Genomic DNA, 7,931 nt, shown 5'->3' with positions numbered 1-7,931 from the left:
TGGGGTTGTCTTGTTTAGGACCCTCTATGCTTCCTGTACTTGGATATCTGTTTCCCTCCTCAGGCTAGGGAAGTTTTTAGCCATAATTTCTTTAAATACATTTTTGACCTCTTCCTCTTTGTTTTTCTCTTCTCCTTCTGAGACCTCTATAAGGCAAATGTTGGTATGCTTGCTGTTATTGGAAAAGATAATTGTAAACCATTTTCATTTGTTTGAAATTTTTATTTTTACTGTTCCAGTTGCCCAATTTCCATTATTCTGTCTTTGAGATCAGTTATGCATTCTTCTATATTGTTTAGGCTGCTATTGATTCCTTCTCATGTGTGTTATTTCAGTTATGCCTGATTCTTTTTTTATGTTTTCTAGTTTCTTGTAAAAATGCTCATGGTGTTCAATCTGTTTCTGTTTCATTAACTGTTTTTTTAAGAGATTTTCTTGATGCTGTGCAAGATTGAGGGCAGGAGGAGAAGGGGATGACAGAGGATGAGATGGTTGGATGACGTCACCAACTGAATGGAAATGGGTTTGGATGGACTCTGGGAGTTGGTGATGGACAGGGAGGCCTGGCATGCTGCAGTTCATGGGGTCACAAAGAGTCAGACACTACTGAGCGACTGAACTGAACTGAACTCTAGGTCTTTCAATTGAGACAAGTTCCTGTCTTCTCATTTTGCTTATCTTTCTCTGTCTTTATTAAATTAGGTCAAGCAATTACCTGTGGCAGTCTCAAACTGGTGTTCATACATAGGCACATCCCTATACAGTCTGTGTGTGCCTAGTGGCTTTGGTGGGAGAGCTGAATGTGATGAGAGCACAAGTCATGTCTTTTACTCATAATGTGCTGGCAGCTATTACCTTGGTAGGAGATAGGGCTGGAGGAAGAGGGGCTACAGCTGGAGGTGTGGGGCAGGATAGGAGATAGGGCTGGAGGAAGAGGGGCTACAGCTGGAGGTGTGGGACAGGATAGGAGATAGGGCTGGAGGAAGAGGGGCTACAGCTGGAGGTGTGGGGCAGGATAGGAGATAGGGCTGGAGGAAGAGGGGCTACAGCTGGAGGTGTGGGACAGGATAGGAGATAGGGCTGGAGGAAGAGGGGCTACAGCTGGAGGTGTGGGGCAGGGTCAGGTCTGAAGTATTAGAGCAGAAAATCTGAGGGTTGGGTCCAAGGTGCATTGGTTCTTTTTAAGTGCATCTCTTCCCGCTCCCAGCAGAAGACCCTCAGCCCCAAAGAGGATCAGGGCTAGAGCGAGAGAGGCTGGAAACATCATTTGGTTTAGGTCAGGGTACAGGGTGTGGCAGTCAGGCCACTGTCAGAAATATGGAGTGCTTCTGATAGCCACTTATGTAATTGCCTTTTCATATGCTGCTTAGGGTTTGAGTGACCATAATGTCTCACAACTAAGCTGTTTCCTCAGTCAAGGCAGCTGTCGCTCCATTGTGGAGCAAACAGTGCTGGACTCTTTGCTTGGCTCAGGTTGGGATACCATGAGGGTGGTTGTGGGCTACACAATTTCAATCCTGCCTCTTCACTCCCTCCCTCCTGTTTTGGGTTCAAACAAGCATTTGCACTGAAGTAGGTTCCAGACTTCCCATAGCCCTGCTGCTAGTCCCACTGGTCCTCCAACCAGCCAAGGGGTTTGAATTCCTTTTGTCGGATTCCCTGACTGGGGCACCCAATGTGTGGCTTGAATCACTCACTCCCCAGCCAGGATCCTCATCCATGTAATCTCCCTTTTCCCCTGAATCCCCTCCCAGGGGCACATGTCCCAACCTGATCACTTTTCTTCCCTTCTTACCTGACCTTTTCTAGTCCCATGGCAACTGCTGAGTTTTCCAAATTTACTCACATATTGAGTGCAGCAGTTTAACAGCATCACCTTTTAGGATTTTAAATAGCTCAGCTGGGATTCCATCACCTCCACTAACTTTTTCCATAGTAATGCTTCTTAAGGCCCACTTGACTTCACACTCCAGGATATCTGGCTCTAGGTGAGTGGCCACAGCATCAGGCTTATCCAGGTAAGACCTTTTGTATGTAGTTCACCTGTGTATTCTTGCTACCTTTTCCTTATCACTTCTGCATCTGTTAGTCCTTGGTGTTTCTGTCCTTTATTGTGCCCATCCTTGCATGAAGTCTTCTGCTGATATCTCCAATTTTATTGAAGAGATCTCTAGTCTTTTCTGTTCTAATGTTTTCCTCTACATCTTTGCATTGTTCATTTAAGAAGGCCTTCTTATCTCTCTTTGCTATTCTTTGGTACTCTGCATTCAGTTGGGCATATAATTCCCTTTCTCCCTTGTTTTCCACTTCTCTTCTTTCTTCAGATGTTTATAAAACCTCCTTAGACAACCAGTTAGCCTTCTTACATTATTTTTTTTTCCTTTGGGATGGTTATGGTCACTGCCTCCTATACAATGTTAAGATACTCTGTCTATAATTCTTCAGGCACTGTCTACCAGATCTGATCCCTTGAATCTATTTGTCACTCCCACATATATCCATAAGGGATTTTACTTAGGTCACACCTGATGCCTAGTGGTTTTCCCTACTTTCCACAATTTAAGCCTGAATTTTGCAATAAGCAGGTCATGGTCTGACCACAGTGAGCTCTGGATCTTGTTTTTGCTGACTGTAAAGAGCTTTTCCATCTTTGGCTGCAAAGGATATAATCAATCTGATTTTGGTATTGACCATCTGATGATTTCCATGGGTAGAATCATCTCTTGGGTTGTTGGAAAAGAGTGCTTTCTTTCATCAGTATGTTCTCTTGACAAAACTCTATTAGGTTTTGCCCTGCTTCCAGTTGTACCCCAAGGCCAAACTTGCCTGTTACACAAGGTATCTCTTCCTACTTTTGCATTCCAGTATCCTATGATGAAAGGACATTTTTGTGTGTGTGTGTTAGTTCTAGAAGGTCTTGTAGGTCTTCATAGAACTGGTCAACTTCAGCTTTTTTCAGCATCAGTGGTTGGGGCATAGACTTCGTTTACTGTGATGTATGCTCTGCCTTGGAAATGAACTGAAATCATTCTGTTGTTTTTGAGATTGCAACCAAGTACTGCATTTAGGACTCTTGTTGACTATGAGGACTACTCCATTTCTTCTAGGGGATTCTTGCCCACATTAGTAGAAATAATGGTCATCTGATTTAAATTTGCTCATCCCTGTCCATTTCAATTCATCATTTCCCAGGATGTCAATGTTCACATTCTCACCCTGAAAACAGTTTTGCTCTTGGCTAAAAGCAGCTGGTAATAAAAATCCCTTCCATTCTCACAATGACACAGGGTCAAGATTATAGAATCTTGAATTCTGATCAAGAGCTATTGTACAGAACTGCAATATCTTGCAAATAAAGGGACTAGTCATTTCCTGGGTTGTAGCCTGTGTAATAAGGGATAAGCATCTTTAGCCAGAATTTTAAAGAGAAAATGTTAAAGGATAGAGAAATCTTTTAAAATCCCAGTTCTGTATAGAGAAGTTATTGAGGCAGGAGAGATGAAAGAATCCCAGAAATTTGTATTGAAAGTTCTAATACTACATTGAATACACAGGAGAGTTATTCTGGGCATTATAGGATTCAACAATGAAAGATAGTGATATAAATGAAGCCAGAAGAGAGAGATACTAAGAGATTTCTGGCTAAAATTTAGTCCTGTTAACTCAAGAAAGAGAAAATAGAAAATCAATATAATTGCCAAATTAAATACTACTTGCATCTTGTTAAATATGTGTTTATGTTTGAGTTAATATTTTGTAGTAAACAGTGTAGTTTCTTCCAGTATGTGTTTGTGAGGTCCTAGATTGAAAGAAAATCAAATATCAGTAAAATAGTCATATATATTGGGTAGTGAAAGTGTAAGTCACTCAGTCATGTCCGACTCTTTGCAACCCCATCGATATTCCAGGGAATTCTCCAGGCCAGAATACTGGAGTCGGCAGCCTTTCCCTTCTCCAGGGGATGCTGTAACCCAATAAACAGTTTTACTCAAGGGTCTGGTACCCATATTAATTAGCAGTAATTCCTTTAATACGGTGATAATTTAATTACTTATTCTATGTCTTATTCTTGGAGAAGGAAATGGCAACCCACTCCAGTGTTCTTGCTTGGAAAATCCCATGGACACTGGAGTCTGGTTGGCTACAGTCCATGGGGTCATAAAGAGTCAGACACAACTAAGTGAGTGGGCCTGAGCATGTCTTATACTAAGAAAGTGCTTTGAAAATCGTTACTATTGATCACATAATGATGGAACATTCAAGTTATCTTCACTTAATCCTTGCAGCATCTCTTGTATGGAAAGAGGGGGTCAGTTATTCAAGCCATTTGCTGAGGAGGCAGCTGAGTGTTTGTGTGACTCTGTCACTCACCCAAGCACATCTGACTAACAAGAAGGACTCAGGGGATTTGAAACAGGCATTCTGACTCTGTAATATGAGCTATTGATACTGCATGGCTGAATTTCTTATTATTCCTCATCTTGCATATGGAAAAGAATAAGTGCAGGTTTTAAATGCACATAGCATTCTGGGCAGAGTGCCAGGGCTTTAGTTCATGGCAATGCCACCATTCCCCTTATCCAGACAGTTTTCTTTCTGCAGAGCTATTCATGACAGAGAACATTGTCTACGCTTCTATAGCTGGTGAGTATTGAATAAGGTATTCTCAGATATAGACTTGTACTTTATCACTAAATGAAAATAATAGCAGGCACAGCAGTCAAGCACACGAACTGTTTTTCTCAGTTCTGTCATCTGTTAGATCAAGTGGTGTTTTATTTTCTAGTTTCTTTAAAATTTTAAGAAGACTATGCCAGGAAATAAACAGTTTGACTGGTATAAGTCGATAAAAGATTGCTAGGCAGAAACATACAGAGTGTGTGTGTGTGTGTATACCTGTGTCGATATATTCATATATTACTTCTATAATTGTGTAACTTTTCCAAAATTTAAAATATACTGAGAGAGGAGTTTTGGGGAGAATGGATACATGTATATGTATGGCCAAGTCTCTTTGCTATCCACCTGAATCTATCTCAACATTGTTAATCAGTTACATTGCAATATAAACTAAAAAGTTTTAAAAAGTAAAACACATTGAGATATATATCAGGCCACAATTGTCATTACTAACTCTGCCTCTTCCTAATGCTGTTGAATTCCCAAAGGCAAAGACTGCCAAGAGAAAATTTTAAATTATGTAATTTAAACATAATAATAATTTTTCTTAAAAGCATGTTGATTTTTCCAATGCACATAAAAACAGATGGACAACTTCTAAAATAGTGACGCACTTTTAAGACAGAAGTGAATTTTGCGAGGGCCATTTATGCATCAAGAAATATAGTTAGAAGCCAAGGCCTCATTCTCAGATCTATTTTCCCTGCTCTCCTTCCATAAGGCAGATACCTGTCATTTATTCTCAATAGCTTTCTGCTATTATCTTTCCAGAAAATGTTTACCATGCATATCTATAGATTGGAATCTGGGTATCTTTTATCAGTGCCCTTACTCTTCTAACAGTCAACCCCCTCATACTATACCCAGAGTCAAGGGGTTGGGGGAAGCTTTTCTTTTAAAGGGATATGTCACTAATAGACACAGTAATATGACATGAGATTGATAGTGGGGCTAAGGTGTTGCTCACTGCAGATGTGGAGAGATGTAAACACATCAAAAGAGTGGCTCTTATTTGGACCTAAAACTTGTCATACTGAGTATTATGCTGGGGGTTCTCTTTTTAATTTCAATTTTTAATCTTTATAGAAATCCTCCTACCAGATTAATTATGCTTTTTTTTAACCTATTCTCAAATTCAAAGTCTGCTAAATGATCATTTCAAACTGGTCTCTATCAGTTATCAAGGGTGTGGATCACAACAAACTCTGGCAAATTCATAAAGAGATGGAAATACCAGACCACCTCACATGTCTCCTGAAAAACCTACAGGTCAAGAAGCAACAGGTATAGAATCTGATATGAAACAACTGACTGGTTCAAAACTGGAAAAGGAGTATAACAAGGCTATATATTATCACTCTGCTTATTTCACTTATATGCAGAGTGCATCATGCAAAATGCAGGACTGAATAAATCACAAGCTGGAACCAAGATTGCCGGGAGAAATATCAACAACTTCAGATATACAAATGATACCACTCTAATAGCATAAAGTGAAGACGAACTAAAGAGCCTCTTAATGAGGGTGAAAGAGGAAAGTGAAAAAGCTGACTGGCTTAAAATTCAACATTCAAAAAACTAAGATCATGGCATTTGGTTCCATCAATTCATGGCAAATAGAAGGGGGAAAAGTGGAAACAATAGCAAAATTTATTTTCTTGTGCTCCAAATGACTGTGAATGGCAACTGCAACCATTTAATTAGAAGGTACTAGCTCTTGGAAGGAAAGCTATGACAAGCCAGGACAGTGTATTAAAAAAAAAAAAAAAAAAATCCGAGACATCTCTTTGCCAACAAAGGTCTGTATAGTTAAAGCTATTTGTTTGTTTTTTTTCCCATTAATTATGTATGGATATGAGAGTTGGACCATAAGGGAGGCTGAGCACTGAAGACTAATGTTTTTGAATTGTGGTGCTGGAGAAGACTCTTGAGAGTCCCTTGTACTACACAGAGATCAAACCCGTCAATCCTAAAGGATATCAACACTGAACATGCATTGGAAGGATTGATGCTGAAGCTGAAGCTCCAACACTTTGGTCACCTGATGCAAAAAGCCGATTCTTTGGAAAAGCCCCTGATGCTGGGAAATATTGAAGGCAAAAGGAGAAGGGAGTGGTAGAGGATAAGATGGCTAGATAGCATCATTGACTCAGTGAACATGAATTTGAGGAAACTCCAGAAGATAGTGGAGAACAGAGGAAGCCTGATGTTCTGCAGTTCATGGAATCATCAAGAGTTGGATATGACTTAGCAAGTGAACAACAACGTTACCTTCACAACACATGTCATAATCTGAATATATCGTGTTTGTTGTTCATTATTTCTCTCTCTTATACAATGACTGGACTAAGAGACTTTAATCAAAAACCGTTTGCCCTATATGACATCTTTGCGAATTTAGAAAGTTATCTAGTATGATGCAGCCTCTGCACATCTGCAAAAGTAGACTGATAATAACGCTATTGTGAAGATAAAAGTAATACTGTACATAAGGCTGTGAGCATTGACCGACATATAACACATTAAAGATCATTTCTTACTATTCTGCATTCTCACTGTAGGGATGAAATTGAAACCATTACACTGTCTTTTCTAAATTTCTAAAATACTGTTTGTCACTTTTCCCTTCATCCTTTTCCTATTTTCATTGAAGACATGTTTCTTAACATAAATGAAGTCATCTTATGTCCCAGTTTAGAACACTTGCTTTCACCCTTAGAATGAAACCCAAACTCCTTAAAATGGCCTAGATAACCCAGCAAGATCTGGTTATTTATTGCCTACCCTTTACGACTTCATTTTATACCATTCTTTCCTTTTCACACTGTCTTCTCTTTTGTTCTTAAATATGACAAATTCTTCTCCCATATTTTTTTTTACATTTTTCTTTGCTTACTGTTTAAGGAAATATGGAAGTTGAACAGATTTACTTTTTTTTATTTGAACAGATTTATTAAAAATTGAAGCATATACTCTGAAAATAAAATGAATTTTTAGAAATAAATATTTAATTATGGTTGAGTCAAACCAAGTCAATACTCAGGGAGGATAAGTAAGTTGTAAGAAATATTTGGGAAATACAGCATGCAAAAGAAAAGAAATCAGAAAAAATGAAAGAGCAATTGAAGTATACTGTTCTCATAGGACATTTGAAAACAGAGAGGGTGTAGGTACATCAGTATTTCAAGAGGCAATGGCATAAAGTTTTCCAGATTGAAGGAGCATACCAAGCATACGAAAGATAAATAAAA

General features: G+C 39.0%; 1 long non-coding RNA gene across 1 annotated transcript in view; it reads left to right on the top strand.

Moving 5' to 3' along the window:
- Positions 1-1,091: 1,091 nt before the first annotated feature.
- The window catches only part of LOC123334506, a 92,944-nt gene continuing 86,104 nt past the window's right edge, over positions 1,092-7,931 (top strand). Inside the window, exon 1 of the long non-coding RNA XR_006552503.2 lies at positions 1,092-2,018. This is a non-coding gene — a long non-coding RNA (uncharacterized LOC123334506). The remainder of the gene's footprint in view (positions 2,019-7,931) is intronic.

This window comes from Bubalus bubalis, chromosome 7 (genome assembly GCF_019923935.1).
Source record: "Bubalus bubalis isolate 160015118507 breed Murrah chromosome 7, NDDB_SH_1, whole genome shotgun sequence".
NCBI classification, from domain to species: Eukaryota; Metazoa; Chordata; class Mammalia; order Artiodactyla; family Bovidae; genus Bubalus; species Bubalus bubalis.
The sequence above is the reverse complement of the archived record's forward strand: the minus strand, read 5'-3'. Positions and strand labels throughout refer to the sequence as shown.